The sequence below is a fragment of the Balaenoptera physalus genome (assembly GCF_965194825.1).
Source record: "Balaenoptera physalus genome assembly, chromosome: 7".
NCBI lineage: Eukaryota > Metazoa > Chordata > Mammalia > Artiodactyla > Balaenopteridae > Balaenoptera > Balaenoptera physalus.
This window is the reverse complement of record NC_138886.1, coordinates 76107219-76129577: the sequence shown is the minus strand read 5'-3', so window position 1 is coordinate 76129577 and position 22359 is coordinate 76107219. Positions and strand designations below refer to the sequence as shown.

The following is a 22359-nucleotide window of genomic DNA, read 5'->3' as shown; positions in this document are numbered from 1 at the left end:
CGGTGGCTTCTCTTATTGCGGAGCACAGGCTCAGTAATTGTGGCACACGGGCTTAGTTGCTCTGCGGCATGTGGGATCTTCCCGGACCAAGGATCAAACCCATGTCCCCTGAATTGGCAGGCAGATTCTCAACCACTGTGCCACCAGGGAAGCCCCATATTGCCATTTTGATTGAAATTGTGCTAAGTCTGTAAATATCCTTGGAGTGAACAGATAGATTTATGATTTCCAGTCTCACTGAGGCAAAAACTATAACTGTCTATTTATTTTAATTTTTTGAAAACTTCTAATAAGGGTTTGTAGGTTTCTGTAAAAGACTTTTGCTCTTACTCTGTACAATATAAACCTTAGTGTTTTAGACTGCTTTTAATAAAATAATAATGGCTAACTATTACTAAGCACGTAATATGCACCAGACACTATGCTAAGCACTTTGTATATATTATCTCATGAAATACCTCTGTAAGGTAGCTACTGTTATCACCATAATGCCTGTGAGGAAGCCGAGGTTTATGCTGGTTGCGTAATTTGTCCATGGCCACATGGCTGTTAAACGGTAGAGCTATGATTTGCACCCAGGACTGTCTGACTTCAAAGGCCTTGTTCTTAACCACCATCCTATACTTGGTAAACTGGAATTATGAGCTAATAAGATAATGAAATTTAGCCAGAATAAAAGCAAAATTCTTATTTCAAGTGGATAAGAAGAGAAAGGTCAGTATCTGTTCAGAATGTGAAAGAGTTCAGACCTTCTATGGAGTATCAACTACTAAAGTGGCATGATTGCTCTAAACAAAGTAATAAAACCCAGTTCTTTGTTAATGGATATATGACATCAGCTTATGGAAGGGGTTAGTAACAGTGGATCAGTATCTAGCATGCTGTGTTCTCAGCCCCCTGTTTTGAGAGTGGTCTTTATAACTGGGAGTTTCAGCAGGGGATGATAACATGGTAGATAAAGAGGAATTATGTAGAATAAATGGTTGAAGGATGGGAACTTGCAGCTTGGTTAAGAGAAGACATCTGAAGAGTTGTTTAGAGCAGAAAGGAATAGATATGTGGTGAACAAAGGTTTCAAGGAAACATATTTTGACTCCAGTAAATTCTTATAGAATTAGCCTGTCCAACAGGGAAACTGGCTTCCTTGCAATTTAGTGAGTGCCTCATTCAATGAATTATTTGAGCAGAGACCAAAGGTTACAGAAAAGTGATTCCTAAATTGCAAAAGAAATTGATGTAGATTAATGGTTTTTAAAGTACAAGTCCAACAACTGTAGAATCAGCCAGAAACCACAGTTGTTAGAAATGCAAATTAGAGGACCCCACCCCAGACTAATGAATCAGAACTAAGATGAAGCAGCAGTCTGTGTTTTAACTAGCCATCTAGGTGGTCCCTGATGCTTTCTAAAATTTGAAAACTACTAACCTAGATAAAGTCTAATGTTTCTTAAAACTCTGAAGTTTAACTCTTCTTACTATTTGTCATGCAGTACACTTTTATATCAGTTAATGTGATACTAATCGTGTACTACATCTAAGGGAAGTTCATTGTTGAAATAACAAAGGGACCTCATTATAAAGTGGTTTCATCCAATAGATGGCTTCATGATGTCAACCGTGAAACAGTGTTGCAGCTAAACTTCAAGGTGTCCCAGTAAATGGTTGGAGGTCTCTCATACGTGCACAGCAAGCTGTATCCACTAGTAAAGGCATGGCATACCCTCATTATATGTGTATTTTTTTTCCAAGGATAGATATGTAAATGCAAATTATCATACTAGTTTCATGCTTTTGTTTTCATCATCAGACTGAATTGAAGTCCTCTGGAGGTGGTTTGGAGTAGATGGGAAAAACTAAATTTCTTAGAGCTGGGAAACAGTAAATGTTGAATTCCCTTTGCCACTTATCCATCTGTTTCTTCCACCATGCTGTGAGTTCCTTTGGCATTGGGACCATACCTCATCCATCTTTGTATTTTCCATGGTGATTAGTGCAATGCCTGTGAAACGTTAGTGCTCAGTCATTGCTTATTAAATATAATGTGTTTAAGGTAATAAGTTCTCCAAGTTTCAAAATATGTTTTTCATACAAAATCAAAGTATTATGATTAAATAAAACAGAGAAGACTAGAACCCAAGGCTGCCCAAACCAAACACAACAACTATTTACATTTTGTAATTTGGATAAATTTACATTTATACAGATTACATTTGTAATGACTCTCGATCTTTTCTCCCATTTTCTAAAGCTTCGTTTTACATGGTTATAATCATACTTTGCGTTCTGCTTTTTTCCCTTTTCATTGTAGATTAGGGCATCAGATTACATGATACACTCACATGTGCAGAGAGAATACAGAGTTTTAAATTTCTGGAGCTAACTTGATCTTTCTCATCAACCTAATAGGTAATTGGAAAAGTTGGCAATTAATGATAGCTTAGTCTTCTCCAGCTAAACAGTCTGTATCTATGAAATAGTAAGTTCAATTGAGTTTATTGCAGAAAATTGCTCAGTGTTTCAGATTTCTGTCCCTCGTCTTCTTTACAAGGTGGCATCTGGGTGGGGATTTTTGGGGGTGGGGTGGAGTGGGTAGGTGAATGGCTTATTGAGACCATGGTGATGAGGGGAGAGGTCTCAGGGGTTTCCATTTATTCCAATGCCCAGCTTCTGCTGGTTCACTGGCCTTCTCAGAAACCCCACATTCACTCTCCTGAGCCAGTTGAGACATTGGGTCCCCCAGAAGGGATGCACATGCAGTATTCGGAGGGAGTCAGAACTGTTTTAAGGTCATCTATCTAACCATATTCATCAGTCAGTTTTACACCATCTCTCCTGCATTACTTGGGGTGCCATCCTTAGTTGAGGTGAGATTCTTTCAAATGGAGAAAAGGCAACAGATACTTTCAACTTTCTCTTCAACTTATGGAAGAGTCTCTTCACCCTTAAAATACCTGCCTCAGAGAAGTCAAGACACATGAGCTTCCCACCTTCTTCCCCAAATTCTTCTCCCTTCTTGTTTGAATTCTCCCCTGTGTCAGCACAGATAGAACAGTTCTTTCCTCTTCCTGTCTGGTTAGAACTACCATACCATACTATTTTGTGTTTTATGTACACTTAAAAAAATGAAACCAAACCAAACAGAGAACACTTTGGTAAGGCCAAACTCTTGATATGAAGGAAAGGTAACTTTAAAATTTAGAAACCCTTGCTGTCGCTCCACAAACCTGGCTTTCAGATTGTCATTGTTCTTAGGAAAGTCTGTTGTGAGACTTAAGACTGACCCATGATGCCATGATGTATGAGGCAGTCCCCATTCTCTGCTTCCCTGAAGCACCAACCTCATTGCTCAGCTGCAGCCTAACATGATTTTAGGGGGAAATAAAATATGTCCATTAAAAATGTATAAGTATTATATATATTAAAATGATATCAAACCACCCCTGTATGCTCTGGTATTATGTAATGAGCACTGTGATTGGAGATGTATGTACTTTATTTAATCCTTGAGTTTAATTTATTTAATCCTTTATTCTCATTTTACAAATAGATACATTGAGGCTCAAAAATAAGCCTTGCCCTAGGTTTCACAGAGAGGGCATTCTTTCAACCACATTGTGCACAATAGTTAACCAAATGCATACACCACTGTTTATTTAACCATTCCTCCATATTTAGACATTTAAGTTGCCACAGGTTGTTTTAAAGGCAGATCTGCACCTCCTAGTACAAGGATCTGGAGTTTAGAATTCAAAGGCTACTTCAAACCAGATGGGGAAAACTTATAGATGAAAAGAAAACTAAAATATGTATCAACAACCAATTGCAATGTAATAACCTTAGGTGAATCCTGATACACACACAATGTAACGACAACAAATAAAATCAATTGTAGAGGATTGGGTGGAGGTGGGGAGGATAGAGGGAATGAAATTGGCCATAATTTGATCATTGTTGAAGCTAGGTGATGGGTACTTGGGGTTTCGTTTTCCCATTCTTTTGTATATGTTTGAAAGTTTTCATAAAGAAACGTTTTTTAAAATGGAATAGGATTCCCTGCACTTTCTGAGTTTTGAGCAAGGAAGAGTTCTTTTTCTAATAGTATTAAGCAAATATGCATTTGTATGATTTTGGTTCCAGTCTCCAATCCCCCAACCCCCTACCCTCAACCACATTCCTCTTACATACTATATATCACTTGACAAATTTCTCTTGGGTGAGCCATGTCAGATGAAAATTCTTCTTCATTGTGGGGTAAAAAGAGGTCATCAGTGCTCTTGAGTGATGTGTGTGTGTGTGTTGAGGGCACACAGTCAATGCAGCTGGTGAGCACAACAGTTCTCTGAAATAGTCCCTGCCAGAGCCTCGTTATCCCACACCATGCTGCAGTTTTATCATGTGTCTGAGAAAGTGTTTCCTCTGCCAGGCAGGAAGGAAATTTGAAAATAAGTGCCAGCTTCAAATGCCCGGAGGGCATACACTGGCATCTCCTTTTCTGGTTGGTAAAGCCAGGATGTGCTGCAGAGTGTCTCATTAACACCAGGGGCTTGGCCAGGCAGGGTGCCCCAGTTTGAGCATGCGTGCTATCCGGGCACATTTTTTATTCAATCTATGAAATGTACTAAAGTCACATTGCATTAGACCCCCGAAGTGTACTTGCTTTCTCTAGAAATGTTTACACTGTTTCCTCCCCTCACCCCTCCCTGTGCTACTGAACCAGGTATCTGGCAATTCCAGCCCCACTGACATGAGAGGAGATAACATTTCATTCATCTCTCTTCCCCTCTCAATATTATTCAGAATTGTCATTCACATAATCATTAATATTTGTTAAATGGAAGAAAGAGGAAAGGGCACAAAGGTAACATACATGGGGGAGAAAGTGAGGGACAGTAAAGAATATAAGATATTGTTCATTGCAGAATATGAATGAACAAGTATATTATCACCTTGAGAGTCTGGTGGGATTCTGAAATGGGACAAAATACTAAAAAATAGATTAAAGATGTGAATTTTTCTATAAAGAACACAATGAAATTTAATGTGTAGGGGAAAAAAAAATCCCTTGAATTTTATAGCTTCTTTTCATACCTAGTACAAACTAATTCCAGGATTCAAGGGTGAAAGATGGTGGCCTTTGGTTATGTCACCTTCTTTAACATCTCTATAAAATTCAAAGAAACCAGGAAAATGTCATTAAAAAGATTCCCACGACAGTCAAAGACATATCTCATCATCAAATTCCCAGTGTGTACCAGTGACTTTTTCATATCTTTTTCTCCCAAAACCCTATCATTGGCCTTGACAGTTTTATGCAAGTTGACAATTCAGTAAGGAGCACATTGATTTCTGTAGAGGAGAGCCCGAGGGGCAAGTTATAGGTGGTGAATGTACTGGAGATTAAAAGGTATTAATGAAGTGAATTTTCTAATCTCATTCTTTGAAGAACAGCCATTATCAGGAAGTGCTTCAGAGTTTTGAACTGAAAGCAAATGGAAGAAAAGGAAATATGAAATGCACAGATTCTGTCTTATCTGTATACACCATTTTTACCAGTCTTAGGCAGGCTCTAACATTTGTACCAGCACTAAGCTGGGTAATTCACACACTTAATTAAACCTTTAGAAGCATGTACGTAGGTAAATTTTATTCTCCCCACTTTGCAGTGAAGAAACAATTTAGAGAAGCTTGGTAAATTAGCTACAATCATAACAACTAAGAAGTCACAAGGCTAAGCTTCTAACGCAGCTCTGTCTGAATGTAATACCTGTTTCCTTTCTACTGTACTTCACTGACTCTGTTACTGCAAAGGAGATAGTGCTAAAGTAGTTTGTGGTTTTAGAAGAATGTTCCAAAATGTCAGTTCTTTTTACTTATGGTTGACACCTATGTCTTACACGCCTTACTCCAGGCATTAGGGAGCTGTAAAAGTTTCCATATTGCAATAATTATAACTGCAAACTTGTATGTTGTGGGGTGAGGTGCCATGGAACGGAAAAAGTTCATAAATTATAGTCTGTCACTAACTATTTGTGTGGCCTTGAGCAAATGTCTAAATTCTCTGAGCCCAAATCATTGCTGCCAAATATAAGATAATTTATTAGGTTAAGTCTAAATTATCTTTTTCTTCTGTGATTCTCTTTTCCTGATTGATGCACTGTAAGTTCCAGTAAATCAGAATTGAGATTTTTACTGTCACTGTTTGCAGATGACATGATACTGTACATAGAAAATCCAAAAGAAGCCACCAGAAAACTACTAGAGCTAATCAATGAATTTGGTAAAGTCACAGGATACAAAATTAATGTACAGAAATCTCTTGCATTCCTATACACTAACAATGGAAGATCAGAAAGAGAACTTAGGGAAACAATCCCATTCACCATTGCAACAAAAAGAATAAAGTACCTAGGAAAAAACCTACCTAAGGAGGTAAAAGACCTATACTCAGAAAACTGTAAGACACTGGTGAAAGAAATCAAAGAAGACACAAACAAATGGAGAGATATACCATGTTCTTGAATTGGAAGAATCAATATTGTCAAAACGACTCTACTACCCAAAGCAATCTACAGATTCAGTGCAATCCCTATCAAATTACCAATGGTATTTTTCACAGAACTAGAACAAAGAAAAAATCTTAAAATTTGTATGATGACACAAAAGACCCCAAATAGCCAAAGCAATCTTGAGAAAAAAAAAAAAAAAAAGCTGGAGGAATCAGACTCCCTGACTTCAGACTGTACTACAAAGTTACAGTAATCAAGACAGTATGGTAGTGGCACAAAAGAAGAAATATAGATCAATGGAACAAGATAGAAAGCCCAGAGATGAACCCACGCACTTATGGTCAACTAATCTATGACAAAGGAGGCAAGGATATACAATGGAGAAAAGACAGTCTCTTCAATAAGTGGTGCTGGGAAAACTGGACAGCTACATGTAAAAGAATGAAATTAGAACACTCCGTGACTCCATACACAAAAATATACTCAAAATGGATTAAAGGGCTTCCCTGGTGGTACAGTGGTTAAGAATCCCCCTGTCAATGCAGGGGACCCGAGTTCGAGCCCTGGTGCAGGAAGATCCCACATGCTGCAGAGCAACAAACGCCACAGCTACTGAGCCTGCACTCTAGAGCCCTCCAGCCACAACTACTGAAGCCCACATGCCTAGAGCCCATGCTCTGCAACAAGAGAAGCCATCACAAAGAGAAGCCCATGCACTGCAATGAAGACTAGCCCCGGCTTGCCGCAACTAGAGAAAGCCCACACACAGCAACGAAGACCCAATGCAGCCAAAAATAAATAAATAAATAAAATTAATTTATTTTTAAAAAAATGGATTAAAGACCTGAATGTAAGACCGGACACTATAAAACTCTTAGAGGAAAACATAGGAAAAACGCTCTTTGACATAAATCACAGCAAGATCTTTTTTGACCCACCTACTGGAGTAATGGAAATAAAAACAAAACTAAACAAATGGGACCTAATTAAACTTAAAAAATTTTGCACAGCAAAGGAAACCATAAACAAGAAAAGACAACCATCAGAATAGGAGAAAATATTTGCAAATGAAGCAACGGACAAAGGATTAATCTCCAAAATATACAAACAGCTCATGCAGCTCAATATTAAAAAAACAAACAACCCAACCCAAAAACGGGCAGAAGACCTAAATACACATTTCTTCAAAGAAGACATACAGATGGCCAAGAGGCACATGAAAAGATGCTCAGCATCACTAATTACTAGAGAAATGCAAATCAAAACTACAATGAGGTATCACCTCACACCGGTTAGAATGGGCATCATCAAAAAATCTACAAACAATAAATGCTGGAGAGGGTGTGGAGAAAAGGGAACACTCTTGCATTGTTGGTAGGAATGTAAGTTGATACAGCCTCTATGGAGAACAGTATGGAGGTTCCTTAAAAAACTAAAAATAGAATTACCATATGACCCAGCAATCCCACTGCTGGGCATATACCCAGAGAAAAGCATAATTCAAAAAGACACATGCACCCCAATGTTCCTTGCAGCACCATTTACAATAGCCAGGTCATGGAAGCAACCTAAATGCCCATCGACAGATGAATGGATAAAGAAGATGTGGTAAATATATACAATGGAATAGTACTCAACCATAAAAAGGAACGAAATTGGGTCATTTGTAGAGATGTGGATGGACCCAGAGACTGTCATACAGAGTGAAGTAAGTCAGAAAGAGAAAAACAAATACGTATATTAACGCATGTATGTGGAATCTAGAAAAATGGTACAGATGAACTGGTTTGTAAGGCAGAAATAGAGACACAGATGTAGAGAACAAATGTATGGACACCAAGGGGGGACAGGGGGTGGGTGGGATGAATTGTGAGATTGGGATTAACATATATACAGTAATGTATAAAATGGATAACTAGTGAGAACCTGCTGTATAGCACAGGGAACTCCACTTCGCTGTACGGTAGAAACTAACACAACATTGTAAAACAGCTGTACCCCAATTTAAAAAAAAAGAAGATGGGAGAGAGAAACGACTGAGATGAATGTCTTTACTAAAATACCAATAAGTTTGTCAAACTTTAGAAAAAAAAAAGAATTGAGATTTTTAAAAATATGAATGCTCATTTTGGTTGGATTTTAAAAATCTTAAAGTGACCTTCCATTTTAGCCAATTTCTCTTACTCTCTCTCAGTCTCACACACACACACACACACACACACACACACACACGCACGCACTGCATACATGTACACACAGACACCCAGCACACCCTGTACAATTAGCGTTATTATTTATACTCAAAGAAGGGCAGTTCAGAGTCGGTTTCAGACACAAAGCACACAGATAAGGAGGAATTCCAGGCAGTTGAGTTATTCAGCACAACTTGAACATTAAGACAACAGCCCATCTGTCCATCCCACTGTCCTCTACCATCCCTTGTGAACTCATGGAAGGTTGTTGATCTGGACCCAAGTCTAGAATTCTGGCTGCTTTGGTATGAGTCTATATTGGCCTCACCTACCTCCAGGCTCTCAGAAACCAGACTGTGAGGTGCAGTATGAATAAATAGATGTTAGATTCAGACACAGCAGGTCTTGGATATTCTTTTGAGAGGATATTTTTTCAGCTGTCCACAGTGGTAACTTTTTGGTATTTCACTGTATATAGACTTTGGGCTCTAAGGAGGAAATGTTAACCAGCAATGCTGTGGCATGATTCCACCTCGTGAGGGAATGAGATTCTTAGCTTGATGAAGTCTTCCTGCCACAGATACTGTCAGTATGTGACTGTTTTTCCTGACAAATTGATAACTTCTCAAGAGCCCACTATGTACTTCAGACATCCCTTTATTGCTATAGCACCTTACTCGTGCCTGATACATAGTGGCAGTACATCAAGTAAACAGCAGCATGTATTTTGTGGTGGGGAAAAAAAAAAACATGAATTTTGGAGCCAGGCATCCCTGTGTTCAAAGTTCTGGTTCTGCTAATTAACCTGTGTGTTTTAGGAAATGTTGGTTAGATTCTCTGAACCTCAGTTTTCTTATCAGTACAGTGGGATGAATAAAACTTCTTGGGATGTTGTTTAAGGTTTAGAGACAGTATAGGCAAAGCAGCTATTGAATTGTGGGCACTCACTGGGCAGTAGCCAACAGCCGCAATATTGGAGGTAGGCAGGACTAAATAAATGTTAGAACAGTAGAATTATTATCAAGAGCTGGGTTATAAACCACTGTGTCATAATAGAGAAAGAAACTGCCATGAACCTATCAGGAAGAAAGAATTTTTTTCATTTAAAATACAAAGAAAAGTGTTTTAACAATTAAGAGTGGTCTGTCTTATGAGATGATAAGATGCCTGCCCAAAAAAAAGGAAAGAAAAAGAAGACTTCAAGCAGTCTTTAAACCAGTAAAAGGTGGAAAGGAAGTTACACTGGGCTATTACTGGGAGACTTCCAATTCAGCAGTTTCTCAATTTCTGATATCCGGGTTCATTTTCAGTTGTGAAGGCTTCCCAGTCAAACATGAAGCCATAATGTTCAAGGCAGATTGTTAGTAGTTTGCCTCTGCTGCACTAGCATAAATTCTTTGGAGAGGAATTGAAAAGACCACAACTAACTTTCAATGAAGCAATCTGTTTTGCTAACATCAACCAAAAAATAGCAGGAAAGAAGGCACAATGTAGTTTGTAAGGAAGGGAGTGATAATCATTCAACATTTGATTTACACTGTAAATGCAAGGAATGGAGCAAAGTGGTTTTGAAAAATCTCCCAGGACCAAATTAAAATCGCTCACCTTATCTCATGCTGATGAGCACGTGGGCTCCGGCTTGGCATATGTGTTCATATACTTCCCATTTTCAGGGAGTGTGGCAAATGTGTAAAGAGGAGCACATCTGCGACCCCGTGGAGCTGATGTTTCAGCAGAAGGCACAAGGTCGTGGGTCAGAGTGGGGCATTTCCTGGGAGAAAAGACAGCAGAAATACACCTCCTCATGGGCCCCAACACCAGATGAGCGGAGCCCTGGCATTTGTGTCTATGAGGGACCAAAATTTTCATTAGGAGACTATTGAAAGACTAAATTGTTGTGTCTGATCAAATGACATCAGGATTTGAGATTTGCTGTGACTGAGTGAGCCCTCACTCCCTCAAAGAGTAAACGCCATGCACTCACAAATATTCTCATCCCTTCCTCTTCTGCGATGAAGAGCTGGTCCACCCAGATGTGAGGCTGTTTACACACAGGGCCCTAAAGACTTAAATGTACTCAATGGATTCGTAAGCGATCCCACTTTTATTATGTCCTACTCATACTTTTACACAGACACACACACAGACACACACACACAGGCACACACACACACAGGCACACACACGTGCACACACACAAGGCACAAACACACAGAGGCACACACACAGAGGCACGCACACACACAGGCACGCACACACACACACAGACACAGACACACACACACACAGACAAACACACACACACACACACACACACACACAGACACACACACACCCCTCCTATGCTTCAAGCTAGCCTAGAAGGCATTTCCTCTGGTAAACTTTCCTTTACTTCCCCTGCCCCTCCCCACCTTTAATTGTGCCTCTATTATTAGTTAGAATGTGTATGCAGTAATGTGTTTTTTCTTGCATTTTGCCTAAATGAAAGTCTGAGCTTCTCTTTACATTGAAATTTTTTATGTAGAGCTTCAAAAACTTTTAAAATTACGTAGTCAAATTTATTGATTTGTTGTGTTGTTCGCCTCATTTCTTGAAATTAAGGGCACAGCCTTATCCCTTTGAGAAACATTTATAGACAATTATACTTCATGAGTGTCCAGTCGGCGCAGCCCCACTGGCAGGCAGCTTGCACTCGGTTTCTAATTCTGCGAAGGGGCGGAACACTTGTTAATATATAGAAGTCTTCTTCCCTTTGCCTGCTAAAAGGATTCTGGCTATGCCCTAAACTCTTTCTCCTGCCTTGCCTTCTTTCAATGCCAAGCTCTTTTTTTGGGATGTCATGGCACAGAATCATGAAGAATAGTGGTACAGGAAAAGGAAATTCAGGAAGTTCATTCAGAAGAGATTTAAAGGAAAATGCTGGGAAGCAAGCAACCATGGTGTCTCAGAGAAGCGAATACAGAAAACAAATGGGAACTTTAATATATTGCTGTGGTTTGTGAATATCCTTCACAGTGTTTGAAAAATACAAGTTAAAAAAATCTGTGTTTTTTGAAAATAGATTTTGTCTGTTGGAGTGTTTTTCTGTGACCTCAACAGGGTTCTGTACTACTACATGTATTATGATTTTATAAGCAGTGCTTTTAAAACTTATGAATATGAGCATGTGCGCTTCTCTACAATTTTCTACAATATATGTTCCCAATACCTCATATACTTGGTTTCCCACATCCCTCTCTTTTTCTCATTAGAGGCCCCTTCTGGTCTCATAGTGGTTTCCTTTTCCCCTGCCACTTAATGAACAGTTACTTAAATGAACCGTGATAAATGTCTGTCCTGGCATGGTCTCAAGTTAAATGCATTATAAATGTTGGGTTGCTTAGGCTAAAATGCCTCTTATCATCTCAGAAAATGAAATTGCAGGCTCATTTTCCAGAAGTAGCTAAGGAAAGCCTGCACTCATCAATCCTCTCACAATTAGGGTGGAGCAGCCTGGTGGTTAAGAGCTCAGCTCTGAAGCTCCTCCCCATGGTTCAGCCCTAGTCCAGCTACTACTGTCTGTTTTTAATCTTGGGAAAGTTACTTGACCTTGTCATGCCTCAGTTTCCTCACTTAAAAGGAGACTATTTGTAATTCTAACCTCATGAGGTTGTGGTAACACTGTAAATGAGTTCGTTCATGTAAAGAACTCAGAGTAGCTGGCACTTAACAAAATAACTGCCCCCGCATATGCAAAAAAAAAGTAGAAGTTGTCCTGGTTACCAAAGGGGGAAGGGGGGGTGGAGGGATAAATTAGGAGGGTGAGATTAGCATACATACACTACTATATATAAAAGAGATAACCAACAAGGACTTACTGTTCAACACAGGGAACTCTACTCAATATTTTGTAATAACCTATAAGGGAAGAGAACCTGAAAAAGAATATATATGTGTCCATATATATATGTGTGTGTGAGTGTGTGTCTGAATCACTTTGCTGTATGCCTGAAACTAACACAACATTGCAAATCAACTATTCTTCAATAAAAAGTAAAATTTTAAAAAGAGGCTGTCCTGCAAATATTGCATGAAAAGTTGGTAGACTTGAAGGTGACCCTATTTGGTGATTCATATTTGAGTTCCTGGGTTCTAAAATATCCATTCACTCATTCAGTGGTGATTCATTGAGCCCCTGCCATGACAGTTATGACATTATGCCAGCAATCGTGGCACAAAGATGAATAAGACACAGTTGTTGACCCCAAAGAGTCCCCAGACTACAGAGGGAAAGAGCATATAACAAACAAAATGTAGCAAGAAAGTGCAAGAAATTTTTTTAAGCCTATAAGGTACAAAGCTCATGCAAAAGAAGAACCTGTTAATATTGTCCAGGAACTCTAGGAAGACTTCCTAAATGAGATGAAAGATTAGTTGAGTTGTTGAAGGGTGAACAGGCACCCACGAGGCAAATGATTGGAAGAAATCAATTACAGGCAAAATAAATAGCGTACAGAGTTATCAAATAGCAAGCAATTTAGTCTTACTGGAATATAAAGTTTGAGTCAAGAAATGGAAAGAGATGGAGCTAGACTAGTGGGCAGGAGCCATGAAGACCTGTCAGCCCTGTTAAGATAGATCTAAGTCAGAGAAGCCTGCTGTTTATTACACATCTAGTGTTTATGTAAGTAGGGCCCCAACTCAAAGTTGCCTCCATACCCTGAGCAGACTGCAGTCATGACCAGGCAGTTATTTAATTATATCCATACTCATCATTTTCCTGCATTAGCACCATTTGAATGGAGTGCTTGAGTTTGGAACCTTGGAAATAGGAATTCCTCTAGAATAAGCAGAGCAGCAGCATGAACGAATTACACACAGATATATCAAGATGTGTGCAGAGGCCCTGATATAACTATTTGCAATAAGCATTACACCTTTCCCATTTAAACACCAATTCCTCATTTGTAGAGATTAATACTTTTCTAACTTCTGGATCCAAGTTTTCATTAGAACCTCTTGTCCAGGCTAAGCTAGTCATCATTTCCTCTTTCGAGAAATATTCTGGTTTCTCACCCTTCTCCTGAATTTTTTTAAACTAAGTTGCTAAGGAGCCTTTCCCTTAACTTGTCTTCCATCTTACACACGTGTCTATTTGCGTTTTTCCATTCATGCTATTTCAGTACAGTGCTGAAGGGGAACCACTTCCCTCCATCTAATTAAGTACTTAGGAGGCATCTTGGTTTAGGTTAGGTTGCACCAATCTTTGGGCTAACGTATTCTCACTTCACTTGTCTTTCTTCATAGCTTTCCCAAAGCAGCACTTTTTCTTTGGACACTTTTCTAATGAAAACCATTTTTTGCCAAAAGATTATTACCTTCATCTATTACAAACTCTGCCCCCAGCCATAGGTCTACTAGAACTAGATTGATAACTTCAATCTTTGTGGTTTTCCTGACAACCACAGTTTGGCTAACCAGGAGCCCCTATAAAGAATCTGGCTACCAAGCTAAAGCTACTTCTACTTAGGATGTCACATGTGTCCAGCCTGTTCTAATGGCTCCTCTTCTTTCCCATGACCTGGGACACTTCTGTATCCTTTTGCTTTCGGTAAAAAGGAATAACTAATTAGTTAACTGCTAATTAGACAAGAAGATTGTCTGCCTCAGAACAGCATGCCATTGCTACATGGTCTTTGTCTGTTTTCCCTTTCAAAAACTTCCCTTTTTGCCTACAAAACAAGATAGTCTTGTTTAATATGTGATGCTTTGGCTTCTCTTATAATTGCTGCCTCTCCAATAGAAAATCCCTTTGGGGCTCATTTAAATTCTTTAACTCTTTCCTGACATTCAGCAGAGAGGTTTCCTAAGAATCAAAGCACTTTACTAAATAAGTAAACTATATTCCTATCTTTGGCATTGTTCCAACAATAATTTTCAAAATTGAAGGACAGATATTGAATGACCACATTGGATCAAATACCTGATGAGTCAATATTAGTACTGTATATGCACGTGTTACGTAGTTTTGCTGCTTCGATTCCATTTAAATAATAAGGAATTCAAAGCAAAAGGACATATAAAAGCCAATAATGATAAGCTTTTACATTCATATAGACCCTCCTAACTCTTAACAAATACATTTTCAATATACATACCCCTACTGTGGTGTCAGCTCTGTACATTGGAAAGGTTGATTTCACTTCAATTTTTATGTCCTAACACAGTCTTAGAATTTTACTAATAATGTTGCCCCTGAAATACATGTAATTATTCAGGGGAAAGTCAATAAGATACGTAAAGTAAATGCTTCAACTGAAGACAGACCTATATAACATTCATTAATTATGTGAATGGGTAATGTATAATAGCATGTGTGGTTAATTATCAAATTATGTTGACTTTAACAGAAATTCTACTATTCTAGTTCATAGTTGCTAACACTGGATTCTGTAATATACTGTAGTATACCAGAAACACTATGACAATTGTCAGGGGAAGTCCTATTAACTGTGAAAGGCCTTCATAAATGAGACACTGCCCTTGAAATTATTTATTGAATTGTTTTGAGAAAGGCATTTATAGCCACAGTGAGAACACAGGTTCTGAATTCAAAGTAATATTTAAAATACGCCCTATAAGAAAATTTATGGCTTTATCCACTTTGCCTATACTAATCCCTCTGAAGCATAAATCATAAAACAGAGAAAAAACACATATCAGCTGAGTAGAAGAGTGCTGACAAGAACTAGGAAAATAAAAGCAACTTCAGGCCGTTATACCCAAAGACCCCGAGGGTTGAATTTCCCGGAGGGCAGGTGCTGTAAGTTAATATATAATTGTTGCTTCTTGAGAAAATATTTGAATATCCAAACAGGCACTGGAGTTGCAGGGATGTAGTTAGGTCTGTGCTTTGCAATATCTGTGGGATGGGAAGAGACTCCAGGGCTCACAGCGAGCCACAGTCACCCTGCACCCTTAATCTGTGCTCATCCACCTGAAATGGTAGATCGGTTCTGCTTTTAAAGGCTGGAGCCAAAACAAGTCAGAGGGGGGAAAAATGAGTTCTGAAGAAGAGAAGATAGCAATTATTAGCTTACATATTGTTTTTGAACTCATATGAGAAAAATGTCAGGTCACTGGCTATCCTCCCTGAGAACTTGTTCCAAGAGATAAATCCTTGGTCTCCAAGCCAAGGAGATGGGATCAATTCTCTGTTTGTTCTATGGCCAAGAGATACTATCATTGTTTTCTAGGCTGATTCGCAAAGCCCTATCCTTTGAGTATGACACATAAGGATAATTGAGTTCATTGTGAGTTGCTAAAATTCTAGGCTTCTGGAATACAAAGTAAAGCCAGGCTGAGCTTTGCTAACAAGGATCTCTGCAAAACCTCCAACGAACTGCCTGGAATATATACATTTCAGAAAATTGACAGAAAATGCTCCCTAGCAAGAGAGCTAAATGGAATGGGCTGCTGGGGAAACATTCTAAGTAGGAACAGGATCCCAAAGCAGAATTTCCAAAGGAAAGAAAATGAATAATCAGCCTTCTCCCTTTCACAGCTGCCCCTCTCCCTATTCAACAACCGGCAAAGGAGCTGTGTTGTTACAAAATGCACACCCGGGAGTGGAGTAGCAGGTGGTGTGCAGGCAGCTGAACGCCCGGCAAGCCCTGGCCCCAGGAAACAAACACCTCCCAGGTTTAAGGTAGAGCAACAGAGGAAATGAAGCTGATTCACTTAGAAAGAGCCTGCTAAACTATGGGGAGGGCCCAAGACCTCCAGAGCAAATGAAGCCTCGCCAAGGCATCTCGTAGAAGGAAGACCTTCAGACGTTCATAAAAATGAACTGCTCCTTTTTAGAGAAAAACTGATATTTAAAGTTGTGTTTACAAGAATAGAATCCATAAGTGCCCAGGGGAAAGTGATGAACGGGGTGGGGCGGGGGGGAGAGAGGGAGGGGAGTGTGAAATCATCATGTGCTAAACAAACGTCCTTCAAGGAGACTAAACACACGACTTGGGCCAAATTCACACCAAGCTCTAACTAACTGAACTCAGCAAAGTCTTCTGCCGTCTTCCTAATAGATTTAGCAGATGATCCTGGTTATTTCTTAACACTTCTTAATATTTCACAGATGAAACAAGCTCATTCAGAACGGTATTAATCCTAGGCGGAATAGAAACACTTGAAAATTTTTCATGTCATTGTTGGGATTTTGCCAATATGAAAGGAATTCATTCTCAAAATATAAAAAACTAGGAGAAAAAAATCAGTCCATGGTGGTTACTGAATCAGGTCCGGCTGTTCGCCACTCAAAAAATCAATACGAGAGAGAGAGAGAGAGAGAGAGACAAATGTTGGTAGAAGAGAAAGGTGCCTTTAATCAGAATGCTGGCAATTTGGGGAGATGGTAGACTCAGTGTCCCCCCAAAACCACTGGTGGACTCCGTGTCCCACCAAAAACCACCCATCTGGGGAGATGGTGAACTCAGTGTCCCCCAGAAACCACTTCTGAAGATTCTGCTGGGCCGTGAAAGTTTTAAAGGCAAGAAGGGAAGTAATCTCAGTTAATCATTGAGATGGGGGTGTCAGACCTGTCACCCTCACCCCACTGCGGGCAGCCTCATCGACTCATTGTGATCGTCCTCTAGATGTTATCGTGTTCATACAGTTTGGCCACACCGTTTTTTCCTGAGATTACTGAAGGGGAAGCTAGGGAAGAGATCTGGTCATCTGTTAATTACTTATTCTTCATTTCTACTTCTTTGATCTATGGAAAAAACCGACAGGTTAGGCAAGGTATTGTATGATTAAAAGATCTGAAAGGCGTGCTCGGGCTGGAGATAAGTACAGCGTGTGTGTGCCCAGTTTAACACTTAGTTACAACATAGCTTTGCTAAAGTGACAAGAAAAGGGGCTTCCTGCTGAGGGCAGTTTCCTGCAAAGAGCTGCTTACATGACGAAATTACTTAATTGATATCTTGATGTATTTACTTTCTGGGAGCCTTTTAAAATTATAACATGGCAACTTACACCCCTACTGCTATGCTTCTGCCTACCATTAACAGAAGTATGGCAGAGCAGTGAGCCAGTGCAGATGGGCAAGAGCCTTGGATGACTCCTAATACAAGATCCTTCTCCTAAAATTGCCAGTGTCTCCAAAACTCTTCAATGAGCATTTTGTTTAAAGAATGAATAAATAGCTATTTAGTGTAACACACTGGGCTGGGCCCAGTGGACATGTACAAAGGGAGTGAAGACACATCAATCTTCACATACACAACTGAGGTCACATGAGTAACTAAAGGGATTAAGGAAGCAGATGCCGAAGGGGACAGGCTTTGTGTTACCGGTTGCAGTAGTCCTGGCTTCTGTCGATGCCATGTTTTCTAGTGTTCAAGCACGTTGCTCATCTCAATGGAGAGCTGCAGGAATTTCATCTGGACAAATAATCAGAGAAAGGATGAGGATAGCGAGAGTGCTCTCTCCTGAAACGTTCAGGCTCAAATCTCTTTCTTACACGAGAAGGTGAAGCTTGGTGAAAGGCTTCGTTTTATAGATTTTTTTTAAAATTTTATTTATTTATTTTTACCTGTGTTGGGTCTTCGTTTCTGTGCGAGGGCTTTCTCCAGTTGCGGCAAGCGGGGGCCACTCTTCATCGCGGTGCGCGGGCCTCTCACTATCGCGGCCTCTCTTGTTGCGGAGCACAGGCTCCAGACGCGCAGGCTCAGTAATTGTGGCTCACGGGCCCAGTTGCTCCGCGGCATGTGGGATCCTCCCAGACCAGGGCTCGAACCCGTGTCCCCTGCATTGGCAGGCAGACCCCCAACCACTGCGCCACCAGGGAAGCCCGAAAGGCTTCGTTTTAAAATTGTACCCTTTTTTTTTGCTGCACACTGTTCCCCTCAAGTCACTGGCACTGAAGACTAGATGACTTAACCAAAGTAGAGCATTCAGATGGCACAGTGTTTGTTCGTCATGACGTTGACGTTGTAGGAGCGTGTTTCTGGCAGGATCTCCCTATGTCAGTGTATATTCAGTAGTGAGTTACAGGTTCTTTTCCCCGGATTCCAGGTCTGTCACCCACTAGTTCTGTGGCCTTGGGTGGGCTGCTTGACCACTCTGGGTCTCAGCATCTTCACCTATAAAAGACGTTAAGAAACTCCATTCTGCCTGCCTTGGTGAGCTACTTTAAGACCCAATGAGGACTTCCCTGGTGGCGCAGTGGTTAAGAATCTGCCTGCCAATGCAGGGGACACAGGTTCAATCCCCTGTCTGGGAAGATCCCACATGCTGCAGAGCAACTAAGCTCGTGCACCACAACTACTGAGCCTGCACTCTAGAGCCCGCAAGCCACAACTACTGAGCCCACGTGCCACAACTACTGAAGCCTGCACGCCTAGAGCCCGTGCTCCGCAACAAGGGAAGCCACCACGATGAGAAGCCCGTGCACCACAACAAAGAGTAGCCCCCACTCGCTGCAACTAGAGAAATGCCGTGCGCAGCAACGAAGACCCAACGCAGCCAAAAATACATACATAAATAAATAAATAAATTTATTAAAGAAAAAAAGAACCAATGAGAGTGCCTGAAGGCACTGAGAGATGGAAGGTATTTCTGTGACCTGCCCCTGAGTTATAACGTGATCCACACACACAGAGTCAAGTGCCTGGAATCATGAGGTGTGAGCACTTAGTGATGTGAATCACATTTAATCGTCGACAGGGTAGCAGCTCCCTCTCCTTCCCTGGCGGGAGCCTTTCCATGGTCAGCATTCCTGCCGTCCTGGAGGCTGAAGTGGGGCTGGGCAGAGAGAGTGAGGGCAGTGTGTGGACTTTTGTAATAGAAATAAAGCAACAAATGCCTCCTCCGACAGAGCAGCAAGAGGAAACAGCCTGCACCTGGCCCTGGGTTTTTATCATGTTGTTGATGTTGGTTTTTCCCCCCCAAAATTGGATTAGGCCCTGTGTGGAATTGTGAATGCCTATACACCTAATTCATGACAGGACAGCAGAGCAATCTGTTTTCAAAGGCCAAGAGCTGGTTGTTTTTTTTTTTTTTTACCCTCAGCTCTGCAGTTTTTCTCTCTCTTCATTCCAGTGAGGCTTTTTTTTTTTTTCCATCATTTTGAGTCAGCAGCCTGCCGGTAACAAAGGTACCCAGCTGTTCTCTGAGTTCTAATCTCCAAACAACTTTTAATAGGTACTGCCCGCCTTCCCGGCTGTGGGCTGCCTCAATAACACACCAGATTGCAGGTATTTTAAGGAGGGTTCTGAGGATCATGGTGAAGTGTGGTTTTGCCCAAAAGTTTTAAGAATAGAATCGCTAATATCTCCCTGTAATAATTTGTTTTCCTTTGATAGCTGAGTGTGTGTTCTGGACAGTTTACTGCGATTCAGACCTGAGAGGGAACTGGCAGGGTTCTCCCAGATGTACCGCAGCAGCCCAGGACAAGCAGTAATCATAACTGACGCCCGTGAGCAGGTCATAATTATCTTAACTGATCCCACCCCAACAAGAACGCTGTGTAGCAGCTGTCTCATTGTCCCCATTGTATAGATGAGGAAATGGAGCTTTGGGGAGGTTAAGTAACTAAGGTCACACAGCAAGCACATGGCAGACCCCTGGTTCCAATGCAGGCAATCTGACTCCGTCAAAAGCCATCTACTTCTACTGAAGTGTGTAGAAGCACAGACTGCTCAACTCATGCATAACAAAGTAAAACATGATGGGATGATCCCGTTTCCTTTAGTGAGTGTCTCCCAAACCTAACACAAGGCCACCACTGATGTTTTCAGTATATCAGAGAAATCACACCTCTATAGGATCTCAGCCTCCAGGAAGAGTGATTGCTTTTTCCATTTTAAAGACTCATTGATTAGCCAAGAAGAAGCTTGCATATGGGGAGAACTTGACCCAACACTATAAAGCTTCATTAAACTAGACTCCATTAATTACTATCATAGAATCAAACATCAGAATCATAAAACTATGGAAGTGACTGTATGATTTAAATCCTTGTGTTCAAAAAGAAACCTCTCTCTCTCCCTCTCCTCCTTTCTCTCAAGTGCCCTATGGCCCTGGGAAGTTCAGCAGCTTGTCAAAAATGCACAAGTAAATTCAGGATTCAGAATTTCTGCATATCAGGACAGGAGGGTGGGCCGAACTTTAGCTTTGTACTGACTAGAAGGTAATGTTTGCTAAGCAAATTAATCAGGTAAACACACTTGCAGTGGAATATTTAAGCTAGTCAAGAGAATAAATTGCTTCCGAGCATGTATTCACATGCAAATGATTGATATACTAATTATAAGTCACTCTTATCTTTTCATTAAAGGCTGCTCCCTGAGGACCTCTGTTAGGTACAACTTTATTAAGTCAACATACCTGAATATATCTATCTTAGGAAAACAAACTATCTTGATTCAGATTTTTCATTGGTTCAGATAGACATCTGGCCCTCCTACCCCCAAACCCAGATTAAATATTCCACCAAGAAATAATTATTGAGTTCATCCTACGTGTCAGGCCCCGTGTTAGGCCCTGGAAATCCAAAGGTGGATAAGATATGATTCCTATTTAGGAAAAGTCCATATAAGTTGAATTTTGTTCTTCTCAAGAGGTCACAACTTTTCCATTCATGAATGCTTAAGACCACATGGGCAGCACTGGGGTGTGGGGAGAGGATTAAAGAATCACCAGATGATACCTAATTTCCTCTGAACAACATGATTCCAGTTTCATCTGTACTGTGTGGACCAAATAGGTTTGTCAACTGCCATGTGTTAGTATTATTACACATTAAGAAATTGAATTTTAACTCCACCCTTGGTATTGCAATGTAATAGAAATTAGAAAGACCCAGTAGAAGGGAGGGCCTGATTTTGAAAGACAACAGTGTCTCTTCTAGTCAATATCTTTGGGGACTGAGGGATTCTGTGACAGAGTTTTCCAGCTCACTGAATCCGTAGGCTTTTAAGCACCAAACTTAGTTTTATGGTATCCATTCTGAATTGGAATCTTTTTCAGTGGATAAAGTATACTTGCCTACACTGTTGAGCAGCATATGTTGATGACTTCTATCCTTTTGGTTGTTCAGCCCCAGCGTCAGTCTTGGGTCCTTTCTTCTTCTCCCACTGCCTATCAAGTCTCCCTCATTATATATTCAGAATCTGACCACTTCTTACCTTCACCTCTACATGCTGGTACAAGCCACATCATCTTTCATCAGCATTATTCCAGTAGCCTTCTAAAGTTTCTGCCCTTGCCTCCTTAGAATCTCTTGTGATCCTTTGAACTTGTAAGACGTCAAACCCTGCAGTGGTTTTGCACCTACGGCCAGGTCACATGGCCTATGGAGACCTTCATGATTTGGCTCATCTCGCTGACTGTCTCCCCCTGCTCCCTCTCTTGTTCTCGCTGCCCCCTGCTGTTTCTCAAACAGTCCAGGCATGCCTCCATCATGGGGCCTTTGCATCTTCTGTTCCTTCTGTCAGAAATACTCTTCCTCCAGATATCACCCCCCGCCTCACTCCCATCAAGTCTTTGCTCAAAGATTTTTTTTTTTTAAACCTGTCCATTGAGGGGCTTTTTTTTTTAAATATAAATTTATTTTATGTATTTATTTTTGGCTGCGTTGGGTCTTCGTTGCTGCACGCAGGCTTTCTCTAGTTGCGATG

The 22359-nt window shown here is 40.5% G+C and overlaps 1 protein-coding gene across 7 annotated transcripts in view; it reads left to right on the top strand.

The window, feature by feature from the left end:
• Nucleotides 1-22359, top strand: part of LINGO2 (leucine rich repeat and Ig domain containing 2) — a 1218611-nt gene that overhangs the window by 1116346 nt on the left and 79906 nt on the right. The window lies entirely within an intron of this gene.